This window comes from Chinchilla lanigera, unplaced genomic scaffold (assembly GCF_000276665.1).
Source record: "Chinchilla lanigera isolate Chin_1 unplaced genomic scaffold, ChiLan1.0 scaffold00015, whole genome shotgun sequence".
NCBI classification, from domain to species: domain Eukaryota; kingdom Metazoa; phylum Chordata; class Mammalia; order Rodentia; family Chinchillidae; genus Chinchilla; species Chinchilla lanigera.
Window position 1 is genome coordinate 31,713,637 of NW_004955416.1, and position 16,935 is coordinate 31,730,571.

General features: G+C 39.8%; 1 long non-coding RNA gene across 1 annotated transcript in view; it reads left to right on the forward strand.

Annotated features, from left to right (window-relative positions):
* LOC102024562 overlaps positions 1–16,592 on the forward strand; it is a 41,441-nt gene extending 24,849 nt beyond the window's left edge. Inside the window, exon 9 of the long non-coding RNA XR_001233368.1 lies at positions 16,509–16,592. This is a non-coding gene — a long non-coding RNA (uncharacterized LOC102024562). The remainder of the gene's footprint in view (positions 1–16,508) is intronic.
* The last annotated feature ends 343 nt before the right edge of the window (positions 16,593–16,935 follow it).

Genomic DNA, 16,935 nt, shown 5'->3' on the forward strand with positions numbered 1-16,935 from the left:
AGATACGTTTATCATTTATGTTTGCCTTCTGTGAAGTCTATTTGCATATCTTTAAAAGCTGATGCTGCAGGCAGTTGTATCCCCAGAGGGGATTTAGATCTCTGAATCTGATTATTTTGAGCACAGATTTGGCATTATTGGCAGACACTGGAGCAGATAGACGCTGACCAGGTGAGGGATGTAATAATAGCAGCCGAGGAGCTCTTCCATTGCTATTTTTCCTTTATGGAGTAGATTGTGGTCTTTATGAACCCAGGCATACACGTCTTTGTGGGACAACAGTTTGTCCATTTAGGAGTGTCTACCAGGGGCTGGGTCCTTTAGTGGCTTGGTCTTGTTTTGCGAAGTCATCTTTTTTCTTTGTTTATGGAGGCACTTGATCTTTGATTAGTCTTAGGAGGGGTCCAATAGAAGTTTAGGTTTGCTTGTATGGTTTTTTTTTTTTGTCCAATTTCATCTGTTTTATTGTTACTAATAAATGACATTTTTGACTTCTTGATGTCTCTGGGCTTAGATGATTGCCACTTTGTGGGTTTTACCACAGAAACAAGAAGCAGAATTTTTTAATGATTTTCATTTTGTTGTGTGTAATCTTTTGTATATATATAATTTTATAAACGTGACCTGTGGCAAAGGCATATGTAGAGTGTAGTGTTGACTTTTTGTTTTTGGATCAAGTGGGATCCTGTATGAGGGTCCATAGTTAAGCTTGCTGTGCCAACCACTCTTGCAGTAGAGCTTTGGCTAAAATAACTTGGTCCAAGGTGACCACAACATATCTAGCCTGTCAAACTCCATTCCTAACAGAGCTACTTCGATGTGTAGACAGGGTGTACTCAGCATCTGTCAGAGAGTCCATCTTTTTAAGTCTGGTCTGCTCAACAACAGCATATCAGTTTTAGTTCCAGGCAGTCATGCTCAGGAGGTCCCTGCTTGGTGGGCAGGTACATGGCAGGACTGAGAGGTTTTATTGTGCCATGATTCAGGTAAGGATGTTTGCATGAGAGTTCTTGGTACTGGGTGCCCTGGTTGTTGGGGAGCCAGTGTCCATGGCTATTCAGGAGGGTTAGTACAGCATGTGGTACCTGACCAGGTAGGCCTTGGCCTAGGCTGAGCTTCTGATCTTTTTTGATCAGAGGGGCAGTGGCTGTTAGAGCATGCAGGTGGGGGTCGGGCAGCCCTTAAGGACTGGATCCAAGTGTTTGGACCCGTAGGCCAGTGGGTGCACCCAGGTCTGACAGTTTGATTAAGGTCTTGTCGTTGTTCATCAACAAACAAGTTGGGGCTGGGGATTTAGCTCAGCAGCAAAAGCACCTGCCTGGCAAGCGCCTGCCTGGCAAGCGCAAGGTCGTGAGTTCAGTTCCCGGTACCGGAGAAAAAACAAAACATCAACAAAAAAGTTGAATGACTGAGTTAGGCCTGGGATTCCCAACATTGAGGCTATAGAGATAACCTTTTTAATGTCATTGAAGCTTTTTTTTATTTGCTCTGGGTTTCAGTTCAAAGTATCAGTGTCTTTTCTAGACAAGGCATTGTGTAGGGGCCTTACTTTCTTCTGCAAACGCAGGTATCCAAATTCTGCAGAAGCCAGCATCTCTAAGGAATTTGAAGAGTTTCTTTCTTGTGCTTGGGATCAGGATGGAACAGATGATCTCTTTTCTTTCACATTGAAGGTCACAGTGTTCCTGATTAAAGTCAAGTCTGAAATACCTGACTTTTTATTTGCAGAGTTGTGCCTTTGCAGAGATTTTGTGCCTTCCCAATAGGCTGCTTTGGTGTCATTAGCCAGAAGATCATCAGTGTATTGTAAGATGGTGCAGTGATATTCTCTGCTGGAGAAACTAGTGAGTTCAGGTGGGAGGGCTTTTCCAAAGATGGTAGGTGAGTTTTTAAATCCCTGGGAAACCAAGTCCAGGTTAGTTGACTTTCAAATCCCAGAACCGGGGTCTTCCCATTTAAAGCAAAGAGTGTTAGCTGAGAGGAGCCAACTGAAGGCCGAAGAAGGCATCCTTTAGTTCCAGCCAGGTAGCAAGCTGTGGGTGGCAGAAGACTTGAGGAGAGTTTAAGGGTTTGTGCCTGCATGATGGAGGGCTATCATGGCAGCAGTGATGGCTCAGAGATTGTATCCTAGATGATATTCCCCTCTAGGTTTCTTTATAGGCAAGAGGAGGAATTCCAGGGTGATTGATGGTCTTGAGTATTTTGTAGTTCTGAGGTTTCTAGTTGAGTGGTTAAATTTCTAAGCCAGCCTCTTGTAGCATGAGGTTCTGTTTGCTGGAGGTGGGATTGTCTTGGGTTGGAGTTTTACAATCAGAGGTGGGAAGTGTATGGCCCAAATTTAGGGAAATAGTCTTGAGAATTTCCAGGTTAGTGTCATCTGTGTGTGTCCATCAATCAGTATTCTTTTCTTGTGGGACTGGGATGGTAAGCAGGAAATGTGGTTATGGAGCTGGAAGGGAGAGAGAAGCAGACTCTCCTAGAGAGAAGGTAGTGGTGGCTTCTAACTTACATAGGATCTCTCCCCAGGATTGGGGTTGCGTACTTCGTTCAGCAAGTAGAGGAACTCATGTGTGAGTCAGTGTCATCCTAGGCTACAAGTTTGTTCCTGCCCAGAAGCGGCAAGAGGCAAGAGTCTCAGTTGCTCTGATATTGGCAACCTTTCTCTCTGACAGGGAAAAAGCAGTAGGTTGGATGTTCTGTTTCACTGTCTTACCAGGAAACTCATAGGTTGCCTCCCATTATGGACATGGGCTGCCAGTGGCGTAGACAAGAAAGAGAACCAAGTTTGGCCTAGTTTAAGCCCATCAGACTGATAAAAGGGTTCCATGTGATCCCGGTTGAAGCTCTTGAGATTTCTTATCTTGTAGTATGAGTGGGCATTTATTTTTGCAGTGTCCAGTGTTACATGTTGCATATTGGCCTTTGACTAGAGGGTATGGTCTCTACCACACTGGATTTTCTTCTGGATGTCAGGTGCTGTTTGTGTAATGAAGGCTGCATCTACCATTTGTAGATTTTCTGGGGCTGGAGGGTCCAAAGGAGTGTAGACCCTGTAGGTTTTATAGAGCCTCTTGTAAAAGTTTGCAGGGCTTTCATTGGGCTTTGCCCCTCTTTGATTCCTTTGTGAAAGGCTTTGTGGGATGTTATAATCCTAGGTGGTGAGAACTTTGAGAAAAGCCATGGCAACCCATCCTTCAGGGCTGACAGTTTTAACCGTTTTTTTTCTGCCTCAGTGAAAATGTGTTCTTTCTGTGTGAGAAGGAGTTTCTGACAGTCATCGCAAGTAGGCACTGGATGACACTACCTGATCAGGGTAGGTGTGTAAGGAAAGCTTAAAGCAGAAGGTGCTGCGGGATGGCCCTGTTGGCCTAACTCAGGCAATGACTGATTGTACTCTCCAGAGTTAGAGGTGCAGAGGCAGGCGGGCATGGTAGCAGAACTAGTAGGGGTGGGGCGGTGCTGAGAACTAGTGGCTGGAATCGGTTCAAGTGGATGGGCTGCAGGCAGGAATAATTGATAAGAGGAGGGATCTTCAGGGAAGATGGGCTTTCTCTTGTCAGGCACTGTAGGTGAACTAGTGGGTCCCTCTTTGTTAGCAGGGACATGACACTTCATCACAAGGATGGCGGCTGATGTGAAGCCTGAACCAGTGCAAGGCTGGAAGTAGACAAGTCGGGAGCAGGAGTAGGAGGGCTGCTTAGTGGAACTGCACGTGTTGGTAGCAGCTGCGCCGGCCACTAAGGGGTAATAAATCTGCCCTGGAGGAATCCTCAGGAAGGAGGGAGTCTGTTCAGGTACAAAGCTGGTTTCATTATAATTATGTAATTATCAGAAAAGCCATTAAAAAAAAATTCTTCAGGAAACATTCCACAGTTGTAAGCTATGACTAATTAGATCCTATTCTGACTACATATGTGTGTTGTTCCCTTGTCCAGTGACACATGAGACAAAGATGGGGCGCCCTCTTTGATAGAGTACCTGTCAGATGCTGGCTTGTCTGCTCCCTCTCGGGGATGAAATTCTATCTTAGCAAGAGGCACACCTGTATCCCTAGGCCAGGTCTGTATGCCAAGCCCACTTGAACGCCGTAGCCAAAGCTGTGGAGCTAGTCAGCCATCTGAAGCAGCTGGATTCACCAGGGGTATCAGCTATTCACTCACATTTGTTCAGAGGTTAAAACATTCCAGCATCTACCCAGGAAACAGAAACTGACTAGATGGTGTTCAAGCTCTGAGTCCATCCATCACCTGGGCCAGGCTGACCACCTAGAAAACTTTTAAAATCCAGAATGACCTTACCACGATTCAGAAAGTCTGGATGGTTTCCTTGTCCTTTAGAGTTGGTGATAGGGGGGATGTGTCCCAGTCCATGTTCCCGAGGCTATGGAAGCGACCCCAGACGTCAGAGGGGCGTCCCTCCTGTCTAAGTGCTGTAGAGAATGCAATGACTTCAACTTTATTAAACAAAATGGCTGCAGTTAGGTCAGGATTTCTCCCTCAGCTTCCCAAGTGCTGTTATTACAGGAGTGAGCCACCTTGCCTGGTTCATTCACTAAATTTTTAATCCTTGCTGTGTCTGTTTAATTTTAACAATAATGAGCTCCTGTTGACAGGGATATTCTCCCATTCATATTTAACTTCATTTCATTACCTTACAGAGCCTGCCATGAATCAGTATCTTGTTTAGACCATGAATAAATTTTTGTTGCACAAGCTCCTGTCACAGTGAGGAAAATGAGGGTTTAGAGACATAATATAAGGTAGCCATATTGTAGAAATATTATGACATCCCCAAAAAATCAGTAATTCTGTAGATCATGTTACATTGAACTGCAAAAGAAACATGGTACTGTGGATGTAAACATCAGATAGATTAGACATCTATGGCAAAAATTAGAGATTTGTTATAAACTCCATTGATAGTTATGAATACCTATAACAACCATTGTTTCGTTTTTTACCTGCTTTTGTGATGGTGTCCCATTTGTTTTATTTTATTTTATTTTTTTGTTTTTTTTCCGGTACCAGGGATCAAACTCATGACCTTGCGCTTGCCACGCAGGTGCTGGGTGTGTCCCATTTGTGTCTTTCATTTTGTAGAGATGCTGTGAAAGGACAGTGATAAGGCTTGCGTTATAGAATATAGTTACTGGTTTTAAATCATTAGAGATGATGATATTGTATAATCTCTGCTGTTGAGTTCACTGACCATGTGTTACTATAATACTGTATGTACTTTACTGTCTTAGACCATTCTAATTTTGAAAAATTATTTCAATTTTGAAAAGTTAATCATCTGGATATCATTCTACCATGCTTAATATGATGGGTATTTCACAAAGGTGTTTTATTTTCATTATTGTGACCTAGATCACAATACTGGTTTTCAAGAAGTGCTAAAGAAATGTATATTGATTCCTGACAGATGTGAAGAGCATGTGTGTTTCTAATAAAAGACCAAAAGAGAGAGACATTGCTTGTGAGCCTTTCATGTTTGTCTTACAATTGCAAAATCCAGAGAAGAAATACTTGCCATTTTGGAACTTTTGAGACCTGAAAACACATAGAAAAATGCCCTATGCACGAACAGCGAACCATATCGTTAGTGTTGACTTTTAAAAGGACATTGAGTGCTTTCTTAAATAAGATATATGCATTTTTTTCTTCCTTTCCTTCTGGGTTCTAATTACTATTTCTCAGTAAGTTAAGCATTTTTTCTCACTTTATTACCTTTAGACTAATGCTTGTTAGTTAACTTTACAGTGGTATATATCAGGTTAAAGAAGAACTTGCTGATGCATAATACACTCATTATTTGGTATCCCCAACCTACGTCCATCTTATAACAATTTTTTTGTTTGTTTGTTTTGTTTTGGTACCGGGAACCGAACTCATGACCTTGCGCTTGCCAGGCAGGCACTGTGCCACTGAGCTAAATCCCCAGTCCCCGTCCATCTTATATTTATTACTAGAGAGCCTGTGATTTGGAAAAAACATACATTTGTGCTCAAGTGGTAATTTTGAAGTGAGACTGTTGTTGAATGACAGACCTGAAGTATCATAGGATTGACCACTGTTCCATGCAGATAGTCCTATTGGCTTTCATTCTCCACTTTACAATCTTTTTTGAATAGGGAATCCCCCTCAGGACCCTGTGCTTGCCAGGCAGGTGTTGGCCACTGCGCTGTCCCTCTGGCCCCCACTGCACAATTTTTTTTTCTGGTACCGGAAATCGAACTCACGACGTCGCACTTGCCAGGCAGGCGCTGTGCCACTGAGCTAAACCCCCAGCCCCTGCACAATTTTTTTTGTTTGGTTTTTGGTTTTTTTTCCATTATCGGGGATCGAACTCATGACCTTGCGCTTGACAGGCAGGTGCTGTGCCGCTGAGCTAAATCCCCAGCCCCTTTTACTTTTTTGTTTGTTTGTTTGTTTTTGCCCACTGCACAATTTAAACGTAGTTTGTACACACCCTTGATTCATGTTTTGTTCAGTGATCTGTCTCCTTTTCACAACATAATGAACTTCTTGACATGGATTTTTTATATCATTTTATAATAGTTTTAAAAAATAATGTTTCATTAAAATTTGTTTGATAACCAAATTTGGAAAGAATGAATAAGAGATACAGAGATTATGAACAGTGAGGGAATATAGCAATAGAGGGCCATATTCTGATAGACATGTCTCTTAGTTACTTTTCTCTGGTTGTGAGACAAAATACCCAACACTGAAAGTTAAGGCAGGAAAGGTGTAGTTAGCACACAGTTCAAGAGAGTTTTCAGTGCATAATCATCTGTCTCTAAGGCAGCGTGGTGTGGCAGAGGGGTAACAGTTCATGGCATCAGAAGACAACAGCAACAAGAGCCAAAAAGGGAGATGCAAGGCCCTTTTTCTTATATTGTATGCAGGCTCCCCACTCTGGCGCTCACACCCCCAATCCCAGCACTAAACAGTGAACCAGTCACAAACTAGATTCAGCCACCTCCAAAAAGTCTGCCCTCCATGACTGAATGAGGCTTTGGGGGGACATCCAGTTACAAACCATAACAACGTGCAGTGTCATTTGAGTTGAAAATGTGGCGTGTGTGTCAGTGTTGCAAAGAGAAACAAAATTTAGTGATGTCCCCCTCCATGGTTTTAGACATACAATAAAGTATGATTTTAAAAAAATACAGCTAATGTTTAAATTTGTAAAATTTATTTTCTTTTTTTTTTTTCTGGTCCCAGGAATGGAACTCACGACCTTATGTGTGCCAGGCAGGTGCTGTGCCGCAGAGCTAAATCCCCAGCCCCCTAAATTTGTAAAATTTATTATAGTGAATATGCTGCCTCATTTCAAGAATAATTGTCTCGTTCTTACCACTTTCTGAAGCACTTCTACAAGTCTTTTTTCATGAATGTCTTTAGTTGTGCTCTGTGGCTGTGTTGTGTCCTGAGTTGATTCAAAACCTCTACCTTTTATGGTCATATTGGAAGAAACACAGATGTTTCATGATGTCTGATACAGTTAATAAAGCGGATAAACAAAAATCAGAGTATTTGTACAAGCCTCTTTCATTTGGATGGCACTTGGTGACAGTATTCACTGAGTTTTTTTATCATACCTTATAAAATACAAAGAAATGCTTAAGAAAGCAAGAATGATTTACATGTGCTTGAGGCAAGTGGGCATATTTTCAGGGAAATTAATGGTAATGTGTCTTGTCTCAGTTACATTTCTTGTTGCGGAGACAAAAATACCCAACACCCAAAATTAGGGAAGGAAAGGTTTATTTAGCACACAGCTTGTGGACGTTTTAGTCGCGTGGCACAAGGCAGAGGGCAACAGTTCATGGTGGCAGAAAACAGCAAAGGCAGGAGAAAAAGGGAGGAGCCACAAAGAGCAAGCCTGTTCCGCTCCCATATGTTGTAGGCAGGCTTTCCACCCCAGGATGGGTGTAGCGCTCACATCCATAATCCCAGCCTTGGCTTTAGGGGGACATGTAGACACAAACCATAACATTTTGCTCCTGGCTCCCGGAAGAGTCATGCACATCCCTGTATGCAAAAGGCATTTGGGCCTTGTGTAAGGGTTGCCAAAGTCCCAACAGTTTCAGCATTGCTGAAAAGTCATTTCTCTGAGATGTAAGGCAAACGCTTAGCTGTGAGCCACTGTACAAATGAAAACTTAAACACTTCCAACATTCAATGGCACAAGGTAAACATAACGGTTCCAAAAGGTGCGAATGGGGGTACAAAGCACTGGCACAAAAGCAAGTCCAAAATCCAGCAGGGCAAACAGTAAGTCCTGTTCTACAGGCAACATCTGAGGTCAGCTGTGGCGAATTGTGAGTTCCATGTGACTCCACCTCTATGGCACTTCTGGTCGTTGTAGCTCCCATGGCTTCTGTCTTAGGCCTGCTTGGCCCCCTCCTTGCACCTTTTCTTAAACGACCCCTGTTCCTAGGTTTTCCAACCTTCTGAGGTCTCCACTGCGCCTTGACTTCTCACTCGTAGATTCACACACTGACCTCGCAGGGGCACACTACTTGGCCTCCCAGGCCTTCTGAAATCGGGGTGGAAGCCTTTTTAACCTCAGAACTCTTGCATTCTGCATGCACCTAAAACCAGCACCAAGTGGATGATGCCAAGGTCTGCTGCCAGCTGGAGCAGTAGCCAGGCTTTCTCTTAGCTGTAGGGGTCGAGTGCCTGTAACGCTGGGCACTCCGAATCCAATTCTGAGGTACAGATTTTCTGTGTTGCCGCCATTCTGGAACATGGTGCGGCCACTGCCGCCATTCTGGAACCTGGCACTCCTGACGCTTTCTTCTCAAAGCAGTCTCTTACCTTTCAGTTTTGAGGCTGTGAAGGGTGGAGACTTGCTGCTGCTTTAGATGCCCTCAGGCCATATTTTTGATTCTCCTTTTCCTCCTCAGCAATCAAGATCTCCTCTGCTCTGTCTTTATAGTCTACAGCTTTATTGGAGCTTCCTTTCTGGCCAAACAACATTTTAAATGATTCTGCTGGGCCCTTTGCTCTTGATGATGAACATAAGTCTGGCTAAAAGCCCCCCCGAAAATAGCTATGCCACAGCCTCAACATTCAACTCACTTGAAATATCTTCTGCCAGGGGCTGGGGATTTAGCTCTGCGGCAAAAGCGCCTGCCTGGCATGCGCAAGGTTCAGTTCCCGGTACCGGAGAAAAACCAAAAAAAAAAAGAAAGAAATATCTTCTGCCAGATTAATGAGTTCACCACCCTTAATCTCAGTCTAAGGCAGTCTCTGGATATGAGCAAAATGCCAAGCTATAACACACATCATCTGGAGTCCAACAGCCATTGAAGTCCTTTCCAGGACAAACCTCCCAAGCACGGTCTTTATCAGCAAGATTTCTCTCAGCCTCCTGGTTTTCTGAGCTCTGACAGGAATCTTCCATACAGAACATGCAAAGACCTTTTAGCACTTCTCTTTCAGGCAAAATCTTCAAACCTTTCCAAACATTTCTCACAGGCCATTTCCAAAGGCTCTTGAATCATAGTTATGATCATCTCTATGGTCATAGTCACAACAATGACCCCACTTCTCTGGTATGAGATTTTGTCTTGGTTATTTTTCTCTCATTGCTGGGACAAAATACCCCACACCTAAAATTAAGGAAGTAAAGGTTTATTTAGCTCACAGGTTGTGGGGGTTTCAGTCCATACTCGGCTGACTTCAAGGCAGAGTGGCACATGGCAGAGGGCAAGAGTTCATGGTGGCGGAAAACAGCACAGGCAGCAAGAATTAAAAGGGAGGAGCCACAGAGAGCAAGCCTCTTTCCCTCCCTTATATTGTATGCAGGCTTTCCACCCCAGGGCAGGTGTAGCACTCACACCCATAATCCCAGCATTGGACCATGGATCACTCATAAACTCTAGAAACCCACACCATTACCGCAAGAGGCTTTGGGGGCACATCCTGACAGAAACCATAACATTACTGTACTACATTTGAAAAAATTAAAAATTCAGAATATATTTTGCCCACCCTTTGTAGCTCTAAGAGTAAAGTGATTTATAATAAGTAATGGGAAATGTCTGAATTTGGAAAGTTAGAAAGGTTTTCTATTGAGTCTGTTGTCTGTGTCTGTTCTCTACCAAGATAAACATTGTATAATCCTCACGTACCCATGGTAACATCTTTGCTGATGCTTCTAATGCTCTGCAGTGACAGAAAAGAGCCCCGCCAACAATACTTGGTGTTTGTCTTCAAATTTTTTGGGAATGTGAGGACCGTTCACACACAGAGTTAAGAAATACTCTCTGTGTCACCACTAGAAATGATGGGAATTGTTTAATGTTTGAGAATTGTACTACGTTTGTTTGTAACTTGACAAATATGAACGTATAGTTATAAAATTTGAAAAAAAAATTTTTATTAAACTTTTAGTACATGTTAAGTACACATAATGATCACTCTTATGGTAGGGACTTTGTACTTGTGCATGACTTCCCTCTTCCCCCCTTGTTCCCTTATGCTCCCGTAAATCTTTCTTCCCCTTATTTACAAAAGCTTTTTTTGCCTGTTCCTTCTTTTCTTGTTTTTTTCTTTCTTTTCCCTTCCTTCATTTCTCCCTCCTCACTCTGTAGTTCCCCTTCTCAATTAAACATTTTCTTCCTTTTTCATGACATCTAGTGTATATTCTTTCTTATTTACACTTTTGATTTCTTACACTAGAGAAATAGTGTGGTATTTATGCATGTATTTGATTTATTTCCCCTAAGTGTATGTTCTTAAGTTCCAAAAGTCTGGTGTTTGTCCTTCTTTATAGCTAAGTAATACTCCATTGTTTAAAAATACCACATCTTTATCCATTCGTCAGTTCATAGGCATTTGTGCTGTTGCCAAGATTTAGCTATTCCAAACTGTGCCAGTATAAACATCACTGTGCATACTGTGATGTGGTATGATGTTTTAAAAGGTGATGCCAAGAAGGGGAATAGCTGGGTCAAATGGAACCTCTAGTCTTAGTTTTTTGAATTATCTTCATTTCCACAGTGGTTGCACCAGTCTGCATTCCCACCAGTGGTGGAGAAGAGTTCCTTTTTCTCCATATCCCCGCCAGCCGTTTGTTTCTTTCTCTCTTTCTTTCCTTCCTTCCTTCCTTCCATCCATCCATCAGGGTCTCACAATGTAGTTCAGGCTGGCCTCGAACTCACAGGGATCCTTTTGCCTCAGCCTCCCAAGTGTTGGGATCACAGGTGTGTGCCACCATGCCTGACACTGGATCATTTCTTGATAAGTGCCATTCTTTCTCAAGTGAGATGGAATGCTAGTAGTTTCTTTTACTTGCATCTCTTGTATAACCAGTGATGCTGAACAAATTTTTTAATATATTTACTTTCAGTTTGTACTTCATTATCTGAGACATATCTTTTCATCACAGATCCCCATTTTTGGATTGGGTCTTTAAATTGTTGAGTCAAAGTGTTTTGAGTTCTTTATATCTTCTAGATATTAATAGTCTCTCTGAGGAACATGTAGCAATTTTTTTCCCACTTAGTGCATGATCTTTTCATGCTGTTGATTTATGCTGCTGTGCAAAACTTTTTAATAAAATAAGATCACAATTGTTGATTTTCTATGATGTTTTCCTTGTGTGGTTTTTGTTGATAAAGTCTCTGCCTGCACCCATGTCTTCAAGAGTTCTACCTACTCTGTCTTCCAGCAGATTTAGTGTTTCTGTTTTAATATTTAGATCGTTGATTCATTTCAATTGTAGTTTAGTGCATGGTGAGACACACGGGTATAATTTTTGTCTTCTGCATGTGCAAAGCCAGTTTTCCCAGCACCATTTATTAAAGAGGCTACTTTTCTTCCAGTGAGGCTTTTGGGCCCCTTGATAGTGTCTGGATTTGTTTCTGCATCTTCTAATCTGTTCCATTTATTCATTGGTCTGGTTTTTGTTTTTGTTTTTGTTTTGCCAGTACCATGCAGATTTTATCACAGTAGCTTCATAGCATAATTTCAAGTCAGGGATTATGATGCCGTCTGTCTTGCCTTTGTTACCCAGGATTGCCCTTGCTATTCTAGGTCTCTTCTGGTTCCAGATGAATTTTAGGAATATTTTTTCTAGTTTTGTGAGGTATGCTAATAGTATTTTAATCAGGATTGTATTAATCTGTATACCAATTTGGGGAGTATGAGCAATTTTCACTGCATTGTTTCTTCCCACCCAAAAGCAAGAGATGTCTTTCTATTTTCTGATGTCCTCTTCAGTCTCCTTTTTCAGACTACCATAATAAATTCAGTGTAAAGATCTTCATTACATTGATTCCCAAGTATTTCATTTTTTTGGATGCTACTGTGAAGGGTGTGGTTTCCTAATTTTCTCTCAATGAGTTGTTTGTATACAAGAATGCTACTGATTTTTGAATGTTGACTTTATATCCAGATATGTGACTAAATCTGGAAGTTAAATCTAGAAATCTTTTGGTGAAGTTTTTGGGGACTTCTCTATAGAGTATCATGTCATCTGCAAATAATGATGTTTTAACTTCTTCCTTTTCTGTCTTTATACCTTTTAATTGAGTGTATAGTTTTGAAGCTTTCTTCTCAATTTTTTTTCTGGACTCCAACATCCTTTTCACAGTTTTTTCTTGTGTATAAATATAAAAACATTTCCAGTCTTCTGTGTTCTTTACAATAGGTCTATCTCTAGCTCCCTTAGTACATGTACTTCAGTATGACTGGTGGTAATTTTTCTTAGTATCATTGTGTTTATTTCCCATATTTAAATATATCATTTTTGATCTCTATTGAAAGATGCTGTTAATCAACACAGAAATATGGTTTGCATTTTTTGGGTGACTAATACCCTAGCCCATTGATATATATATATATATATATATATATATATATATACATATATATATATATATATATATATATATATATATATATATATATATTTTTGCCTTTTTGAGACAGGGGCTCGCTATGCAGTTGAGACTGGCCTTGAACTCATTTTGTAGCCTAGCCTGGTCTTGACCTTGCACTAATCCTCCCAAGTGCTAGGATTACAGTGTGCACCACCATGCCTGACAGCCCATTGATTTTGATTTGGTGTCACTGATACTTGTTTTTTTAAATTTTTAAAATTTTTCTTGATGTCACTAATACTTGAATCATTCTTCTTTATGTCATTGTTCCATTTTTCTTTGACCCCTTTCAAGATTTTCTTAGTATTTTTGCTCTTGGTGATAATGTGTGACACACTGTGGTTATCTTTGTATTGTTTGATGAATTTCTTGAATCTGTAAATGTAATTTTTTATCAATTTAAAAAATATTGATATCAATTTTAAAAATATTTTGTCTCTTTTTCATTGAAATGTCAATGTTATATGTATGCTTGTTAGATTTACTCATATTTCTCAGAGATTCCTGATACTCATTTTACAAATCTTCCTTTTTATTTTTTCACTTTGACTCATTTCTAATGAAATGACCTCATGTTCATAATTTATTGTTTCTAGTTTGCTTTTAAGCATATCGTGTGAATTTTTTATTTCAGATAATTTACTTTTCAGTTCAGGATATTTATATGTGTGTGAGCATCCATGCATGTGTGTGTGCAGGGTATTCTGTAGTATTAATTAGATAATCCAACTTACTTGCCATAAGCATATTTTTGTCTTCATAGTAATAGGAATGTCACTTAAAAATCCAGCATCTGGGCTTTTTAAAGATTGGCTTGTACTTACTGCTTTTTGAGCGAACATTTTGAATTTGTTCTACAAATACCTCCTCCCCTTCCCCATTCCTTTCCCCTTGTCTACTATGATCTCCCTTTTACTTTTATGTCATCATTTTTTAGATTCCAAATATTAGGGAGAATGTGTAATACTTCTTTTTCTGAGTCTCGCTTATTTCATTCCATATTATGACATTGATACATATGGTAATATTATCATATGTGATATATGATGTATTTATATTTTCTTTATGCATTCATCTGTTGATGGGAACATACCCTGGTTTCATACATTTGCCATTGTGAATTGGCCATAATAGACATGAGTATGAAGGTATTTCTATAGTCATATGCTAATTTTAATTCCTTCGGGTATACACGAAGGAACTGTATAGCTGGGTCAAATTATAGCTGTTTTTTTTTTTTTTTAATTTTTAGAGGAACTACCATACTGACATCCACAGTGGCTACACTAATTTACATTCCCACCAGCAGTGTACATAGAGGTTTACTTTTTCCCCCCATCCTCACCAGTATTTATTTATTTATTTTTGGTATCCTGACTGGTGTGAGATGGAATCCCAAAGTAGTTTTGATTTTCATTTTACTAATACCTAAAGATGTTAAAATTTTTATGCATCTATTTCTATATCTATCGATATATATGCCATTTGTAATTGTAAGAAGCGTCTGTTCTCTTTGTTTGCCCACTTGATATTTTGGTGTTGTTTTTTGAGTTCTTTATATATTCTAGATAGTAATCCACTGTTGTAGAGTAGTTGGCAAAGATTTTTGTTTCATTCTATGGGCTATATCTTCACTCTGTTAAATGTTTCCCTTATTGTACATAAACCCTTTCTATAATTTTAATTGACCAGTCTAGCTTTCATGGTATTTATAGTAAAAATGAGTTAGTGAATGGATGATTATTAACATAACAATAAAAAAGGGTAAAAAAGGGTAAAAAAGATTGAGGACAATTAATGTTCTAAATACATTTAATTAATGAATTGGAAGTACTATTATCATGGCTAAGTATAGACATCAAATATTTGGTCAGTTATGGGTAGGCAGTTGGTATGATTTCTCTTAACATGGAATTAATTTCACTTTTGAAATTCACTTTTTTGTTTTTATTTAGTAGGATATAGAGTCTTCATAGCCTCCAGAATTTGATAAGATAAATTTAATCTTCCAATTTTATCTATTTCATTTGAATTTTTTTTACTTTTGTCATTCATTATATCCACATCATCTCTTATGATGATCGTGCTGGAGGGAGGAGCTATTATAATTTTTCTGAGGCACACCACCCCTAAAGAAGTTGCTGTCTTTGTACAGTCTTAGGAAAAAGCCGTAAGTGTTATTCCAGTGAAGATACTTAAGCTTCTGTGGAACAAAAAGTGCTTTAGTTTGAGCAACACTGATTGATCTTGTATGTTTGTTATCAGTTATTATCTACCATGCACCCAGACCCTGTACATAAGAGAAAAAAGTGCAGTGGAGACCAGAGGAAGTTTCTCTCCTGTGTGCAGACATTGCAGACAGTGGTCTGTGAGATGAGTTGTACAGAAAAGGAAAGCTCAAGGGAGGGGGACCACTGCCCAGCAGTTCAGGCACCCTGCTTCACAGGATGCCTGGCCTTGTTAGAGTTTTCAGGAATGTCATCTTGGCATAAGTAAACTGGATGACCATGTCCTTCCAGTCTTTCTTTAGTTCTTATTTTATTTTATTTATTTATTCAGTTTTTGTACTGGGAATTGAACTTAGGATCTTGGAATTGGACTTTTGCTGCTGAGCTACATCCCTGGTCCCTTTAGTTGTTATTTTAAAGCTTAGTTTTAATTATGTAGAATTATCACCCTAGCCCTTGTTAAACTAGGCCATCGTATGTACAACTTTCTGTAGATGTCTAAATGAACATTTTCTGCTTTGAAGGTCTTACTATCCCCATTGAAGATGATCTATGTGCTGTTGTATTTTTGAAAGCAGCATAGTAATGTGTATTTGAATAATATGCTGTGGCTGTGTTCTGGGAAGACCCCATTCACCACAGCAACCTGCAGGTATAGTTTTGAAGCTTTGAAGCATGCAAGGCCCTTCACTAAAGCATTGGTTAAGTTCGAAGCTGAAAAATCTAATTAATTCAACTACATGATAAAAACACCTGGGAATTATTATGACATTTTATTTTTATGAAATTATTTTATTTTTTAAATTTTTATTGTCTTATTGAGACAGGGTCTCACTATGCAGTTCAGGCTGGCCTTGAGCTCACTTTGTAGCCCAGGCTGGTCTCAAACTCTCAACGATCCTCCTGCCTCAGCCTCCCGAGTGCTGAGGTTACAGACATAGACCACCATGCCCAGCTTAGCAAATTATTGTAGGTCCTCTGTCAAATCCCACAGTGATACAATTGACCTCCACATTCTATTGTCATCATGCAAGCAATGGAAAATTAGGAGTGTATTAGAATCTGGAGTGATAAGAACCTCTTCCTAGTTTTACCTGACATATTTTCTACTTGAGCCTGTTTATTCCACACTCACCTGTAAAAGTTGCAAGGAGTTAGTGTCCAAATCTTGCCTGCTTTCTTTTCTGTTCAGCAGAGTTAAAATCCAAATTTTGTTTTCAGTATCCTTGGTGTAACCCATATCATTTGAGTGGTGACTAAAACCCATTTTGACTTCATCTAGGGAGTTGTAATCAGAGTAGATTTAACACATTTCAATATGTTGTTTAACAGTATACATAACCATGTATATGATTTTTATTTCAATCATTATTTTCCAGATTTGCATATTTGTCCATGCTATCTGCATTGGAGGGTTTAAGTAGAAGAAGAGAGAGTGCGTAACTTGCTTACTTGAAATTAAATTGGCCTGTAATCCCAGCACTTGGGAGGCTGAGGCAGGAGGATTGTTGCAAGTTTGAGACCAGTGTGAGCTGCAAAGTGAGTTCAAGGCCAGTCTGAACCATATTGCCAGACCCTGTCTCAAAAAAGAAAAAATTAAATTGGGGCTATTTCTTATTTAGCAGTCATTTATAATTATATATTCATGTTTATTTGAAATATATATGACATTCTGAAGATAAGCATTCTAGAAGAAAGTGGAAAAGCACTCAGTGATTCTTGAAGGAAAAGCATGTGAATGGCCAACAGTATATAAAGCTGTTTAACCATATCAATCTGTATAATTTAGTAATGAAAAATGCATAT